This window comes from Lissotriton helveticus, chromosome 7 (assembly GCF_964261635.1).
Source record: "Lissotriton helveticus chromosome 7, aLisHel1.1, whole genome shotgun sequence".
Taxonomy (NCBI): Eukaryota; Metazoa; Chordata; class Amphibia; order Caudata; family Salamandridae; genus Lissotriton; species Lissotriton helveticus.
This window is the reverse complement of record NC_136068.1, coordinates 235,843,559-235,861,179: the sequence shown is the minus strand read 5'-3', so window position 1 is coordinate 235,861,179 and position 17,621 is coordinate 235,843,559. Positions and strand designations below refer to the sequence as shown.

The window sequence follows — 17,621 nt, the reverse complement described above, 5'->3', positions numbered from 1 at the left end:
CTTTTTAACATATTACAACACAAGTTAAAACAAACAATTAACAAACATGACATAACGTAGTTAACTATTTATAAATACAGATAAGCACTAAACCTGAAATTTTACAACATAAAGAAGCACCATTGGAAAAGAAGGAATGATTTCTAGAAATGTACAAGAAGAAATAGATGAAGAGGTACAAGGGAGGTGTAGGCATGTTCCTAAGTATAAATGAAAGTGTAGTAGTTTTTGTATGATTTGCCAGGCCTGGATTACATTTATGCAGTAGGACCCCACACATGTACATGTAGTGCTGTGGTCTATTTAATGTATCTCTGCAAATATTGGGATAAATGAGTACTGATTTTGTTGTCATGTTGAGCTTAAGTACATGTGAAATACAGGAACACTAGCTTGGTTTCTAACCCGGAGTTTTGCAGAACATCCATGGGATAGATGTGAAACACTATATTGAAATTGTGGGTGCAGAAACTGATTTGGAATAACCACTTGTTATTCTAGTGAATGGTATACCCACAAAAGAACAACAATTTCTGTCAGGAACCAGTGGATGTAAATAAGGTGAAGAAAGCTACAATATATATTAAATACAATAATGTGTACTATAAAGATGTAGATGCTCTATAACATAGAAGTTGCATAATGGAAGAAATGTTGCCTACAAGTGGCCAGTTTGATAAAGTGAATAGAAGGAGATCTGAAGAAATATATGAGCATTACAGTATACATCTATTACATTCAAAAGTGATTATGGGGATGCCATTGTACTGTATAAGATATACAAGCTAAAAGAACTCCAATACGTGTCTGAAGAAAAGGTTCCTCAAGTTGCTTCTTCTCAGTTCTATTTAAAACAATAAAAATTATACAACTGTTAGAAACACCTTCTTAAAAAACGAAAACACTTTTTTTTATTGATTTTAACATCAGGGCAAAAATTACATTCATTAGAGATTACATTCATTGGAGAAGTGTGGCTCACGGGTTAGAGGAGGCAGACCTGGAAGCAGATGTCAGCCCGGGACCAGGGTTCAATTCCCGGCTCGGCGGGGTCTTGAGTCCTAAAATGTCCATGGACTCGACAATTCTCGCTCCGGTGCCTACTCGATTCACAGGTTCACACTCTGCGACTCTGGGCAATAGCTTGCTTAATCTCCACAACGGCCCCTCGCGGCGGGATGCCTGGCTTTCACCTTGCGGATACCCTGCCGGGGTTATCTCACAGGGGAATACCAGGACGGGTTCCCTAAGCAAGCGCTTAGAAACCGCTTGGTGATTTGCGCTATATAAATTCCTGTACATTTACATTTACATTTACATAAATATAATCACAACAAGACAGCTTGACAATGCCACACATTCCCCATCCAACATCAAAGGATCATTACAGGCGACCCCCCTCCACAACCCCCCCGGCAGTAGCGTCCAGCTATAGAGATGCATCCTCTATCTCTAGTTCTGGTGGGTCACAAATATATCCTCTGTACTTATTCCAGCCACCCCATACCTTATCCCACTTTCGGGGACATCCACGAGTAATAAAAAAAACGTCTTTTCGGCCACCATTGCTTCATCCATATCCTTGCACCATTTTCGGAGCGTAGGCGTTACATCCGACCGCCACAACCTAGCGATGTTGCGTTTAGCGAACATCATTCCTAACATTGCCCAGTCTTGTTCCTGATGAGTGAGGTTGTTTGCTTCTCACACATTCTATAGACAGTGTCTGGGTTCTGGCAGTAGCGAGATGTCTACTGACTGGGACATCGTGCGCATTACCTTGGCCCAGTATGCTACAATTTGTGAACATTCCCAGATTGTGTGAAAAATGTACCCACATCCCCACATTTCCGTAAGCAGTATTGGTGTTAGGCTTTCTTGATTGCATGGAGTGTTTTTCTGGTGTGTCTTCGAAGTCGCCCACCTCCCAGGACCATGTGTGTCTCAATCTAGACGTCGGGTTAGGCAGATTGTTGACTAGTTTGCGATATGTAAAGGATGTTGCCCTGCCAGTCATGTGCTCTGTCAGGAGTCTATCCTCCAATGGGGTGGCCTCAGGTAAGGAAGTACCAGTCACTAAGATCGCCTGGAGCGCATGCCGGATTTGGAGATATCTAAACTTTTCTGTTTGCGCCATGCCATACTGAGTTTCCAAATGCGTGAATTCGACCACTGCACCCCTTTTCCAGAGATCACCTACCGCGGAAATACCAATATTGTACCAATTTTGAAACCCTTTACTGTTCCGGAGTCGTCCCAGCCTTTGTGAATCCACAGTGGCGTCATTTGTGTGATTGTTCCTACAAATTTTAATCGGGCCTGTGCGGGGTACCATATATGAATTGTATGTGCCGTTGGGCCGATCAAACCGGGGGGCCTACGTTTGCTGTACACGGCCGACATCAGTCCGCCGTCTTCTAGCTCCCGCCTATCCGCCTGGCTCGTCCTGTGGGGCATGTAACCAGTAGTTGATTATTTTAAGATGCGCTGCCCAATAATACAGCTGCACGTTCGGGAGCGCTATTCCCCCATCGTACGAGCTGCGCACTAGTTTGTCTCGGGCAATCCATGCCGGCTTATTCTCCCATAGTAAACCCGAGACTTCGGCTGCAATAGCATTAAAATAGGCCTGTGGGACTGGAAACGGTGTATTTTCGAGGAAATATAGGAAACCTGGAAGCGACGTCATTTTATAAAGCGCTGCCTTGCCCAACATCATGATGGGAAGACTATGCCAGACCATTACATTACGCTTAAAGCGTTCTAATGGGGGCTTTAGATTTTTTGCATAAAGCTCGTTAGGATCAGGCGTTACATAAATGCCTAGGTACATAAAGGCTTCGTCAGTAACTCACAATGGGCAATCTGCCGGCAGCAGTGGTGGCGGGCCGGTCAGTACAAAAAGTACACATTTGGACCAATGAATGGTGTACCCTGACACCCTACCAAATTTTTCACATACATTCAAGAGCACTAGGATGGATTTTCTAGGAGAGGTGAAATATAACAGAACGTCCTCCCAAGTGTCGGTCCATCGGAGTCCATGAATTGAGGGCTCCCATCTGATCCACGCCGCCAATGGCTCTAAGGCCAACGCGAATAATAAGGGGGACAATGGGCATCCCTGTCTCGTCCCTCGGGACAGTGGGAAGTCTCGTGACATGTACCCTTTGGCTACCACATGTGCCAGTGGGTTAGTATAGAGTAGGTGAATCCAGGCAGAAAACTTTGGGCCAAAGCCCAAGTGTTGCTACGCTATGAATAAATACGGCCATTCCAACATATCGAACGCTATACTCGCGTCAAGCAAGAGAATGACTGCGGGTTCTTGAATGGAGGACCTCCGAGCCAACACCGCGTGCAATCATCGCAGATTGAGTGCTGTGCTCCATTGGGGCATGAATCCGGACTGGTCCAGGTGTACTAGGGACGATAAATGGGGGTCAGACGCAGCGCCAGGAGCTTGGCCAGTATTTTGGCTTCAGCGTTAATCAGAGATATTGGGCGGTAGGCACTGCAGTCCTCCGGGGGTTTGCCCGGCTTGTGGATCGTTATGATTGTAGCCAACCTCTGATCGCGCGGCAGTTCTCCAGTCTTCAGACTGTCTTGAAACATGTTCAAGAGGAAGGGGGCAGTCAGATGCGCATTTTGTTTGTAGAATTCGATGGGAAACCCGTTTGGCCCCACCGCTTTCCAGGATGCTAGAGAGCTAATCGCCGTCTGCAATTCTTCAATGGAGAGGTCGGCTTCCAGAAGCTGCGCTGCCTCCGAGGTGAGTTTCGGCATTGCAATATCCTTAATGTACCCATGTGCTTCCTCAATTGTGAATGTGGAACGCGAGGCGTATACGTGCCCAAAGTGGTCCGCCAGCGTTGCCACTATATCACTCGGAGCAGACACCAGAGAGTCTGTAGACGTGCGTAATTGCGCTATCACTCTACCTGCCTTCTCTTTTTTGTCTAGCAACGCTAACAGTTTGCCCGTTTTATCTCCTAGCTCGTAGACCTTGTGACGCGTGGTTTGAAGTCGGGCAGTGACCATTTCTCTCTGATGTGCCGCAAATTCTGTCTGTTTAAGGTGCATTCTCTGTGCAGTCTGGGGGGTTGGGTGTTCTGCATGCGGAATCGTTGCAGCATCTAGGTCTGCCTCTATACCGTCCAATTCAGCCCGCTTTCCCCTTTTGTACCCCGTGACAGAGGCTATGGCCTGCCCATGCGCAACCGTTTTATAGGCCTCTTGAAAAAAAATGTTGTAGTTTCTGTAAGTCCCTTTAGCACCTCAGGTATGTGTAAGTAACTGGGATAAATGGGGGAAATGCGGTGCCTGATGGCCTGATGGGTGGAGTAGGACAACAATATCGGTGAGTGATCCGATATGCCACCAGGGCGAATATCTACCTCAACTACTTCCCCCCAAGCTGTCCTCTGATACTTAGAAGTAGTCAATACGTGTGAGGCTGTCATGAACCCCTGAGTGGAAGGTGTATTGCTGTGTATTTGGGTGCCTATACAGCTATGCGTCTGTGAGTCCCAGTGCCTCCCATAGTCCGCTCATATGGTGACTGCTTGCTGCACTTGGCTTAGCTTGGTATCTATCTATAGTTCCGTCCACTATGTCATTAAAGTCACCCCCAATCACCATCTCCACTTCCCGTAAGGCAAGCAAGAAGGCGTTAAGTGCAGGGATGGTGAAATATAAACTGAGACTAAATTAAACAATTTCCCTTCCCACTGACAGGTAAAAGCCGCGAATCGGCACTGATCATCTATTTTTGTCTGTTGTATTATTAGCGGGAATTGTTTCTTGATGAATATGCCCACACCCCTCGACCCAGAGGAGAACTCGGAGTGTAAAACCATTTTATAGCCCCACCTATCTTATGGCCATACACGTTGAACCCATCAAATGCGTCTCCTGTAATAGAGCCAACGCAGGCACGCCTCGTTTTAGGTATTGCAATACAAGACCCCTTTTCACTTTGTCCCCCAATCCCTGCACATTCCAAGTTAGCACAGTCAGAGGGGTTCCTGGGGCTAGCTGAGCCGTCTGTTGATTAGAGTCATATTGACTTTGTGTAGGCATAGGATGCAGAAACAGGCTGTGACATTGTAACAACAGCTTGACAGTACAGCCCTATCACGAAAACAGCCATTTGATTCACCATGTGTGCCCTTAGAAACTGTGCAAACAAACTCAAACACACCCATAAAAACAGTACCTTCTCCCCCACCCCCTCCCTGCCTCCCTGCCTGACAGATTTAAAACTACCCGCCTCCCCAACCGAGCTGAGTGCTTAATCCCTTTCCCAATTCCAAGTGGACGGGGTGAAAGATAACAACCGTTGCCCCCCAACCCCACATAACTCAGAAATGTCACTGACCCCTCCCCACCCCCGACCCAAGCCATCAGGTTATCTACGGAAGGCTATGAAAAATGCAATTTACAGCAATCAAAACTGTTTAAGAGTCCCTAGGTCTCCAAGTCCATTGTAAACATGCGATATCAATCTGGCCTAAGAATCACTGTTGTACTTCTCATACGTTAAAGAGCAGCTTTGGAGAAGTCCCTACACCTTATCACTGTCTAGGCACAGATATGTCCATCACTGGGGGAGCATCAAGGTACACAATAAACAAAAGAGCAGGCCAGTTCTCATGTCACTCACGTTCCTCACTCAACGCACGGTCTCTGCTCCAGCTGCCGTTGCCGTCATTTCTTCCAGCTCGACCAGCCTTCCGCCAACCCTCCAGCCATTCCTCTGCCTGGTCTGGGGAGGCGAAAAACCATATCTTACCTTCAGCCTCAACCCTCAATTTGGCTGGAAAGAGCATGGAATATTTGATGCCTTGGTCACGTAGCGTCTTTTTTACCTCCAGGAAGCCTCGTTGTTGTTTTGTGACAGCTGCGGTGTAGTCAGGAAAGATTGTCACAGTCGCATTGTCGGTCTTCAATGGGGGGACTGCGCGCGCGGCCTGCAGTATCTCGTCCCTATCCCAAAAGTTAAAAATACGAGCTAGAATAGGCGGCGGCGGCGCCCCTGGCCTCGGTCTGCCACCAGGAACCCGATGCGCGCGTTCCACAGAGAAGTAATTGGATAAACCTCGTGGCTGTAGCTGGTTTGTGATCAGATCCTCCACGAACAGGTCAAGGGCTGGTCCCCCTGTTCGCTCCGATACACCAATAAGGCGTATATTGTTCCGCCGCGATCGCCCTTCCTGGTCCCCCAGCTTGGCCGCTAGAACTTTTTTTTCTGCCATGAGGTGATTCACCTGTTTTTTGAGCACGGAGGTATCAGTCGTTATGGTTTCCGTGACTGATTCGACTGCTGACACTCGTGTTGATATTTTACTAAAGTCGGCGCGTATTAAAGCGAGATCCACTGCTAGAGTCTCAATGCGGGAGTCCACTTTATTTAACACGCCCATAATGTCGCGCAGCGTTACCTCCTGCTCCATGCCGGTCTTCTTGCCCTTTGATGGTGTGGTGTCCACTTCTGGTATGGCCGTCTGCGTCTTAGTGTAGGCGAATTTATCTAGTTTTGGCAAGCTAGACCCCTTGGTGTTTCTGCCGCTCATCATAGCCGGTTATCTGCGCCCGTGTCGGGTCCCGAATTATGGCCACCGGCTGCCTCCCCCAGCAGCGGTATACCTCAGATAAAAAACATTAGGAGCGCAGGTGGGGCCCTCAACCACAAGGATAGTCATACACCAGTACCCTACGCAGTAGATCGGGGTGCCCCAAAATCGCCTCTCAGCACTGGTCCGGCCTATAATATGGCGCCTCTCCTCGTGCCGCCAAGGCACCTCCAGCGAGTGCTCCCCTCCAGGTCCTCTGAGCCAGGGCGGGAACGGAGAGCTTCTCCTGCGCGGAATTACATGCACTGCCGGTTCTTCCCCAGCTAATGGTCTGACAAAATCAGCAGTGTCCTCAACAGGACGGGGCCAGGCCGCCAGTCACTTCCTGCTGCTCCCAAAGGCCACGGGTCCCTGGGCTGCCTCTGAACTCGTGGCCCCGGTCGCGCACACCCCTCCGTGCCTCAGCGCTCCTCTTAACAGAAAACGAGTCTCAGGTGTTGCGCCAAGTCATAGCTGGCAATGCTATTGTGCCTACCACCTTCGGATGCGTCCTAGCTGCTCCCAGCGTAGAATCAGGAGTGGGTGCCATGCCGCACCTTGCACTCCACTGACGCCGCAAACACCTGCCGGCTAGCACTCAATTCGTCCCGCTGCCGCCCGTGGACTAGGCTTTGCGATATGGGGTATATCCGCGGCCACAGAATGGACCGCTGGGTTCACAGTATGACGCCGGACAGGTCCAGACAGACCAGCACGACCCGCGCTGCAGCGTATCCAAAGCGTCAGTCGCTCCTCACATCTCTGTTAAGATGTAGCCCCAGCCATCGCGAAAATTGAGGCCCCTGCTTTCCTCGCCGCACCAGGCACCGGTGTCTCATGCCAATTAACTGGTCCAGGAACCCCTCCTCGCTCACCGGGATCAGCTCAGTCCGATCGCCAGTATCTCCGCCACCACAGCTCCCGGTCAGGGGGGTGCGAAACCGCCGGATCTTTGAGCGGATCATCAGGGGAATTACAGGGAGCATGGAGCCTCCCTAAGCTGCGGCCATCTTCGTTGTCCATTAGCCACGCCCACAAAAACACTTTTAACAAAAATTTGAAAACGAACCCATAAAATCCTCCCAGTAGTAGTCACACATTTTCTGAATTTCAGCCAACACTCCTCCGGGGTTAATTCATACTTACTGACAATGACCTCCTTTACAGTGGGATACCTCAACCTATTCCCTTTCTCTAGAGCCACCATGTTGACTGTCCCATTACCATGCTTCTTATACCAGAAATAACCCTCCTTAAAGTCAAACACCAGGGGGCTCATTAGGATGGCGGCTTATCCGGAAACAGGACCGCCCACCATAAGGGCGGGGGTTCCGTGGGGGCAATTAGGATGCGCCCGCCACAGTGGCGGGCAAATCCTGCTTTCCTGTCATTGTGGCAGGCGGTGCACTCAGCACCACCTGCCACAATGCCAGGAAGACATGTTGTGCACTTCCATGCATATAATGCGCTCGGTGCCTGACATATTGTGCATGGAACTGCAGGTGGGTACCATAGGTTACCCCCCATGTGCACCCCCCACCCCCCCAGGGCCCCCCTGCAGTCTATTCCCCCATGCCTTTCTGTGGCAGCAATGCCTTCACGGAAAGGCATGTTACAGCACCCATAGAAATATGGCTGGAGGCGTCTAACAGTCACCGCCACCATATAAAACCCTTTTCCGCCCGGTCAACGAGTTGACTGGGCGGAAAAGCGGCGGACGGTCTTTCTATCCGCCGCAGTCCCCCTGCCATAGTAATATGGCGGGGGAAATGGGTGGCGGGAGGGTTCGGATCACGTGCGTATCCGCCCGTGATCTTAATGGGCCCCCAAGTCTCTATATATATGAACTCTTTCTTCTGCACTGAACACAGTAGTTGTGCTCACACATTTTTCGCTAAACTCTCACAGCTATTTATCCTTTAAGTGCACCTCCTTAACACGCCAGCCAGCAAGACCATTTTATCCTCCAAGGTTCTCTTATCCTTACCTTTTCTCTCCTCTGTACCCATCTGGGCCAGCTGCGGCCTCAGGTCCCACTCAGCCTGTCTGTTCTTGAGGTCCTCAGGGGACTGGGTTTGGTCAGAGACAGTACTTCTTGCACGGTGCACCATATCCAGTAGAGAAGTATCTGTCCGGGGCATCTCTTCTCTCCTCTGGAGACTTTACCCACTCATTTCTCCACTCCTCTCTCTCCTTCTGAAACCCACGCCCCTTTGAGGTCCTGATTCTGAGGTGAACTACAATCAGGGTTCTCCCTGTTCAAGACTGCTCGAGTAGTCCTTTTCAAACTCTTCTTGTGGTGAAGATTGCATTCTGTGCATGTCCTCCCAGGCTCTAAGAATGAACTAGTTCTCAAACTTGGACGTATAGGTGAGTAAATGAGTGTGTGAATGGTTTATTGTTGTGTGACTAAGTGTTGCAGTCACTGTCAGGCTATATGAGTGGTGTGTACATTAGTGCTTTTGTGGGATTATAACTGGATATGTAAGTGCTTGTCTCACTGTGCACATGACATACTATTAAAATACATTTTATAAGCAAACACCCAAACAGTGACGTCACTAGGGGAGTGCGGGGGGGGTGAGGACCGCACCGGGTGACACCCATCACATGGGGTGACACCAATCTGACTGGTTACGCTGAGTAAAACAGCTCAGCAGCCTCGCCTCTGCTCTGCTTTATAATCAGGAGGAACCCAGACTCTCTCTGAGCAGCCAGTGAAATAAGGAAATAGTTTCACACGGGCACGATTTCATTACGCAGTCTCTCGATCTCAAATTCACTTGCATTTTGGAACAAACGTGACCAATGTGACAGGGTTGGACTGGTGATGAATCAACCTTAAAGGCTCCACGCGGACGCCCCGCTCCCACACATGCAGATGCACTGCCCTCCCCCCCCAACACTCACACAGGATGGAGGAACACAGAAAGGCGCCCCAGAATTAACACAAGCTGGGTCAGTTGTCAAGTCGCCTTGTTTAAGAAGCGCTCCACAATATATGTCGCAACAACTATTGGTGTAACTGAGGGAAGAAGACAAATGCAATGATCATCATCAGCAATAATGAATAACAGCGGCAAAACAGACACGACAATCCAGTTTGCTGTTATTTAAAAAGGCACAATAGAAATAAATAAAACACAAGCAGGGTTGGAATGGGGCAGAAAATATGCCCATGAACCAAAATAAAAGTGACCTCTATTAGTGAGTTGGAAAGCTAAAAAAGCGGCCGGTGTTTGCACATTGGGACAGTTTAGAACTGAAGACTGGCTCTGTAGGTGTTTTGCAAAGTATAGAACACTGCATGGATTTGTGTTCGCTGTAGGCAATGTTTATTTAAATTACTAATAAATAACAAAACCAGGACCAGCAGACCATAAAACAGGCCACACACTGACCTGTCAGAGCAGCCTCTGGGTCACTGCCTGATTGCCCTTTAGCAAAAGACACACAGATGATGGACGGAATGCAGAGCGACTCAAACATTCACCCCTATTCAAGAGATCTGTGCTAAATCCATCATACATTTGCTTACTGATACTTTGGATTTCTTACCTGTTTTAATATTAGCACTGTATGCATTTGATGGCTGGGGCTCTTAGAGATTACGCTTCCTTCACTGTCCAGCACCGGGAGTTTGGACTGGCAGTTACTTCCTGGCTCTCATCACTCGACAACTAGCAGCGGCATAGCTGGGGGGGGGGAATCGGGGGGCAGTGGAGGCGGTCCACCCCAGGCCGCAGTGCGACACTATTTTGGGGGCGGTGGCGGCACAGTGCACATATTACGTGCAATTAGTGCACAGTGCAAGCGCACCTGCTTACAACAAATACTGCAGGGAACACCACGCACCACCTACTAGCATAGTGGTGAAGGTGCGATGCGTGCCAGTGGCGCACCCAGTTTGTGTGTTCCAGGGCCGTCAATCTTATAGCGCTACCAATGACGGCCCTGGGCAAGACCCCGCGCTGTGCTCCTCTGACGCACGCCACCACCACGCGCTTAGACTGAGTGGAGACAGTCTCGGCTGGGGAGTGCTGCTGAGCGATTTGCAGAACCCCTACGGTAGGGGCCCAGCCACCACCACAGTGCAGTCTAAAGAAAAGGTAAGATGTCACTGTGAGTTGAGTAAGAGTTTTGGCACACTCTTTAAAACTTTTCTACAGCGATATGTATACCATGTGGATGGTAATTTATCGGACTTCAGTGCCTTTCATAGGATAGTACCGCCATTTCAGAATGGCAGGTTGCGTGACTGAAAAAAGGCCTACGTGATGCAGATTGATATTCTTGAACAGGACTCCTCGTTTTTGTGGCAACTTATTTTGTATAAACATAATGTTTTCTCTTAGCAAATATTAGTATTTCCCAGTATGGTGCACATACATGGGACAATAAGAATCCTCCCCTCTTGCATACAACATCTGTCTAGAGTGTGTGGGAAGTTCTCTCTTGCGCGCACGGTACTCCCGCCCCGCCTGCCAGTTTCTGTCCTAGTACGCTGTAGGGTTCGTTGAAGTGCGGGAGGGGGCAGCCTGGGCTCTTTTCAGGATGCTGGTGGATCGAGCCCTCTGCGCCTTCCCACCCCTCTCTCTTTGCCCTCCATGATGTGCGTGTTTTTTTCTGCACGCAAATACACTCAGATAGGGCACACATTGACTTGCAGTTTTTGCAGCACGCCGTGCGATTAGACTATTAGCAGAGTGCTTAGAAAAGCGACAGTTTTAGATGGATATTGGTTTCCACAAACAGCGGTGGCCAAGTGTGAGTTCCGCCCGCAGGAAGGGCTGCGCTTTTAAACTCTGGACTTTATTGCAATGGCTATTTACTGTTATTTTTTGGTTGCTTTCGTGGGGCACTATGGACCCTAGTGCAAGCAGGAGGAAATGTGACCACCACCTCCGTGTGCAAGAGCAAAAAATAGTGACAATTGACGCGAGATTGGGCACTTTACACCCCAGAGCCCCGGTGCCACTGCACCTGCTGTGCTAAGAACAGCTACATACCTATTTCATTTGTCAGTCTCAAGGTCCTGTATTAGAAGCTTGCTCAATATTTTAACATGGCAGTTAGTTTCGCCCAGAGTGTGCTGTGTTGCCAAGGCAGAGTGTGTCATCATATTGTCAAGCGTGTAGCTGCCGTGTTGTTCAGTGCAGTGTCTTTTCAGTCTAGTCTAACGCCCGCCTGTGCAGTGTGGTGCTGTTTTTCTTGACTAGTGCGACATAACATGGGGTGCAGTCTAGTGTTATGATTTAGTGAGGGTTCTTGAGGCCTATTGTGGGTCTGTATTACTTAGTTTTGTACCACACTGTTTAGTCTGGTGCTATATTGACCAGTGTTGCGCCATTGGGGTAGCCAGAGTGGTGCCATTTTGTCTAGTGTGGTGTCATGTTGCTAAGCTGGTGTCATATCATCCATTGCTGGGCTATTGCATTTTGTGTGGTGACATTTTGTCTATTGTGGGGTCCTTCGCTCTAGTGTGATGCTGTACTGTTCATTGTGATGCCATGTTAACCAAAGTTGTGCCATGTTGTTTAATATGGTGCCATCACATTTCCCACTGTGGCTTCATACTTTCTAGTGTAATGTCCATGTTATGTTGTGTGTTGTGGCTCCATGTTTTAAGTTGTCCAAAGCAATGCTACAATGTGGATCTCTGGTGTTGACCTTGGTGGTATGCTGCCATGTTGTGTTGTCCTGTGTTGTCTTGTGTGGTATCATGTTGTCTAGTATGATGGCATTGTATTAGGTCATGTTGTTCAGCACAGTACCATGTTGTATGTTGTCATGTGTTGTGCCGTTGTGTAGTCCTCTGTGGAGCTGCCATGCTGTGCGCACTTTAGTACCATACTTCACAGTTTTACGTCATCTTTTCTAATATTCCATTATGTTGATTATTATGATGTCTTGTTGTCTGTTGCGGTGCCATGTTGTTCAGTGCAGTGCCACCATGCAGTCCAGTGTGGTGAGACCGCAGTGCCATGCTCTGGTGTCATGTTGTTCAGTGCAGTGCCACCATGCAGTCCAGTGTGGTGAGACCGTAGTGCCATGCTCTGGTGTCGTGTTGTGCAGTGCCACCATGCAGTCCGGTGTGGTGTGACCACAGTGCCACGCTCTGGTGTTGTGTTGTGCAGTGCCACCATGCAGTGTTGTGAGACCGAAGTGCCATGCTCTGGTATGTTGTTCAGTGCAGTGCCACCATGTAGTCTGGTGTGGTGTGACCACACTGCCATGCTTGGTGTTGTGTTGTTCAGTGCACTTCCACCGGAGGAGGTCTATGCAGTAAGTCGTGAGGGGGTGACACCATGAGTTACCCGCACCGGGTGACACCAACCCTAGTGACGCCACTGCACCCAAATATAATTCCAAACACATTCATTCATCCTGGCTTAATAAAATGACTATAATTTCAGTATAACAATTTCTCTTTCTCCTTTCCTTCTCTTTGTATTTTTAGCTAATATTCTCATCTAAGCTCCCTACTAGTATAGCGTCTCGGAGGCGCACACTTTCTTTCAGCTTACACACACAATATTTTATCTAAGTATACTTTTATATACTACAACCTTATTAACATACCTGTAAAAGCTCTTAGATATTCTCCCAGTTTTATTTCTATGTCTGATAAAATCTGTTTTCATTCCAAATCTCCAGGCGGAACTCCTGCAAACCACCTCCTCTCCGATTAGTAAAGAAGGTTATATGGCTACACCTATCAGATTTGCTGCACTAATTTACAAACCACCGCATTCGTTTCATCTTTCTTTTTTGTTGTACCACTTCTAAATGGTCAGTATTTCTTTAATCCTTTCCATGCTTCCCGTGAAGAGGTCTAATTTGGTTGGAGTTTTTCCATGAATCCTCAGCAGCGCTCATTGTAGCCCCCCGGTGTAACTTTGCTGCGCCGTTCACAGATTTACAAGTGGATTGCCTGATCCCTCTGCAGCACTGCAGATCTTGCGAGAGAACAGAAAATATTTTCGGGCACTTTACTGCCTATTAAACATGCTTATAACTAATTTTTAAGGCACCCATAAGGTCAGGGCACCGTGACCCTTACCCCTTCATCTGTTTTACATGCTTCTTTTCAGCCCCGGTTGACCATTTCACAACCCATAAAATGGCAGCGGAAACATTTCTCTCAAGTTGCGTCCAGCCAATCAGGGCCCTGCTGTGACATGGGGGGCCACATATCCACCACAAGTAGATGCGTGTAAGGTCCATGTCCCTAAATATACACATTTGGATTATGTTAATATCATAAAAAAGCTACTGAACTTCTTTACACCAAATCACAAAAAGAGCTCTTTCTGGATCAAGAGCTAGCTTTCTGCCAATTTTGGTGTAATACCGTCATTGGCTCAGGTTGTAATCGAGTTCAAAATTCCTATTGGAATTTACATGAGGAAAACGCATTTTGGGATGCTCGGGTTTCTCTGCAAAGCTTGACAGATAACCCCAAAAGTTTCCATCCAGCAGCTGGACTCAGGTATGTAATAGTTTTTGAAAATGTCATTATGTTTAAATGTCACCATATGTTGTATCTCTGCACCTACTGCAGTCAGTCCTTTTTCTGAAACAAAGTCCTGGACCCTTGCTGCCTCTTTTGATGTCTTCTGTCTTGTCACTCTCTGCTCCGCACTCACTGGATGTCATTACACTTCTGCCATATGTTTCTCCACCTCCTCCAGTTTTCTTGTAATCACCACCAAGGCTTCCGTCAGCTCCATGCACCTTCTCCCATTTGTATAGTTTATTTTTATTGATGTAAGTTTTATGGTACTTTGTAGGTAGTACTGTGGTACTCCATTAACTTTTTTTTAAAGCAAATATTGTAAATATATATATATATATATATATATATATATATATATATATATATATATATATATATATATATTACCTACTGGCGGTCGTAATAACTTTGGCGTTTGTGGACAGAATTGGCTGAAATTTTCAGGAAAATGGAACATTTTGTTTCTGAGCAGCCCCTGAAAATTTGGGGGGGTTTCGTCAAGGGGGGGCCGAGAAAAAAGGGGGGTCCCAAAACGTGTTTTTAACATTGAGTTTCCCATAGGGCGGTTGGCCTCACTTTTAGCCCGAACGGCTGAATGGATCTGCACGAAACTTGGCAAAATTGTAGGGACTGGTAGCCCGATGTGCCTTTTGTAGGTCTCAATATATGTGCTACAGTGGATTTTGAGAAATTAACGTTTAAAAAAAGATATATATCTGTAACAGCGGACCGGGCAGCGCTCCAGTACGTGTACTTTTCGCGCAACGGAGCTTTGTGAAGCGAAGCTGATTGGTTCTCCGGCGTCTGTAAACATTCCAAACAGTCCGTAGCGGCCGCCATCTTGTCTCTCGGTAGGATCGAGAGACAAGAGGAGGCCAAAGCGAAGGGGCAAATGACCATAAGGGGGCATAGTAGATCCTCGCTGACCCCCTAGGTTTGATGTGGAGGTTTTAAAAGGGCCCCGCGGGGCAAAAAATAATAATAATAATAATAATCGAACGGTTGAATGGATTTGCACGAAACTTGGCAAAATATTAGGGACTGGTAGCCCGATGTGCCTTTGCTAGGTCTCAATATATGTGCTCCAGTGGATTTTGAGAAATTAACGTTAAAAAAAAGATATATATCTGTAACAGCGCTCCGCTTCGCGTACTTTTCGCGTTACGGAGCTTTGCGAAGCTGATAGGTTCTCCGGCGTCTGTCAACATTCCAAACAGTCCGTAGCGGCCGCCATCTTGTCTCTCGGTAGGATTGAGAGACAAGAGGAGGCCAAAGCGAAGGGGGAAATGACCATAAGGGGGCATAGTAGATCCTTCCTGACCTCTTAGGTTTGATGTATCATTTTGCCAAGTTTGGTGTAATTCCGTTCAGCCATTCAGGCTGTAGACGTATGTAAATGTCCTATGGAAAATTGCATGGGGAAAACACATTTGAAAGTGTTGAAATTTAGAACCAATTAAAATGTTGCTTTGGTTTTGTATTTGTGTGTGATGAAAGTTAATTGGTTATGTATATATGTCAAATGAGAGGAAACCACAGCCATTTTGTGATACTACTGTCTGAGGTACATTTGTGAGGAATTTTTGGTGGTGAATTTCTGGTGTTTGATTTACACAGTACTAACACTTCTCCTACTTTTAAAAAGGTGAGTTGTTAATTTGTAAGGGGAACTATGTTGTACACTTGAAGATAATTTGAAAAATGTTTTCTGTTATTTATTTGCAGTCCTTCTGTTATACTAAATACTTGATAAAGTTAGTTTTATATTATGTATTACTAAAAACGATAAATGAAAGTGATTATTTTTTTCTGCAATTTACAGCAAGCAATTTCAAAATAAATGGCTCACAAGGAAGAGACCGTGGCAATTTCTTTGTAAGGGGAACTATGTTGTACACTTGAAGATAATTTGAAAAATGTTTTCTGTTATTTATTTGCAGTCCTTCTGTTATACTAAATACTTGATAAAGTTAGTTTTATATTATGTATTACTAAAAACGATAAATGAAAGTGATTATTTTTTTCTGCAATTTACAGCAAGCAATTTCAAAATAAAATGGCTCACAATGAAGAGACCGTGGCAATTTCTTTTGAATTGTCCACTACATTGATTGAAATTGAGAGCACCAATAATGAAATATTGTCACAAGGAGGAGATGACTTGTATGATTCCATTAGATTGATTGAAATGGACAGCACCAATAATGAAATATTGTCACAAGGAGATGACTTGAATGATTCCACTACATTGATTGAAATTGAGAGCACCAATAATGAAATATTGTCACAAGGAGGAGATGACTTGAATGATTCCACTACATTGATTGAAATTGAGAGCACCAATAATGAAATATTGTCACAAGGAGGAGATGACTTGTATGATTCCATTAGATTGATTGAAATGGACAGCACCAATAATGAAATATTGTCACAAGGAGGAGATGACTTGAATGATTCCACTACATTGATTGAAATTGAGAGCACCAATAATGAAATATTGTCACGAGGAGATGACTTGAATGATTCCACTACATTGATTGAAATTGACAGCACCAATAATGAAATATTGTCACAAGGAGGAGATGACTTGAATGATTTTTTTTATCAATCTGTTGATGGCAAATTTATCGAATGTTTGGAGACCATAGAGTTACAAGAATCATCATTGCAGACTTTTCATGAGGAAATTGCTGATGAGGACATGTTACTAGTTCTTTCAAATTTAGAAAATTCTGAAGAATAAATTTATATTTAGAAATCAAAAATTGTTTGAGACATTATTCATTTTTATTTTTAATTTATGAGGTTGTAGCGAAGTGATTGTAGTATAAAATGAGACTTATTGTATAGAGTGCAACATTTTTATGTTACATGGTAAGTTTACTCATATTTACTTCCCTTCTGCCACTATATTTTCTCCAATGTGTATTTGACATCTCTTCTTCATCTCCGGCCTCCTTTCTCTCACTGTGTGTCTCCGATGCATCTTATCGCTGCTATTTTGTGTAATTACAGAAGAGAGTAAAATAAAATAGTTCGGAACGTGAAAAGGGGGCAAAGTAGAGTACCCCTCACCCCCTAGGCCTTTTTAGGCGGTCCCAAAAGGATCAGTTTCTGCTTTCCTGAGAGATTATGGTATGAGTTCCATATACCACAATAATTTGCATTACAACATGCAAGATATCTATCTCCTATTACCAACTTTTGGAGATATTCGCGCTAAGCGCGAATATCTCCAAAAAGTAACACCTGCCCTGAGCAGTTCTTAGCCATGTTATCCAATGGGAGGTGGATAACATGGCTAAGAGCATTAGCTCGGTAATGTATGAATATCGCTGACTTTTTAGCGATATTCATGCATTGCGGCCGTTTATTATCGCATTTGCGATAAACCTTGATAATAGCAAGGTTTATCTTCGATAATTTCTGACGATGCTTAGCGGTAAAAAATTCGTTGGTAAGCATCGTTAGCGATAAATATCGCTTAA

General features: G+C 46.1%; 1 protein-coding gene across 1 annotated transcript in view; it reads right to left on the bottom strand.

The window, feature by feature from the left end:
- Positions 1 to 17,621, bottom strand: part of LOC144766720 (disheveled-associated activator of morphogenesis 2-like) — a 902,367-nt gene that overhangs the window by 68,119 nt on the left and 816,627 nt on the right. The gene's annotated exons all lie outside the window — the stretch shown is intronic.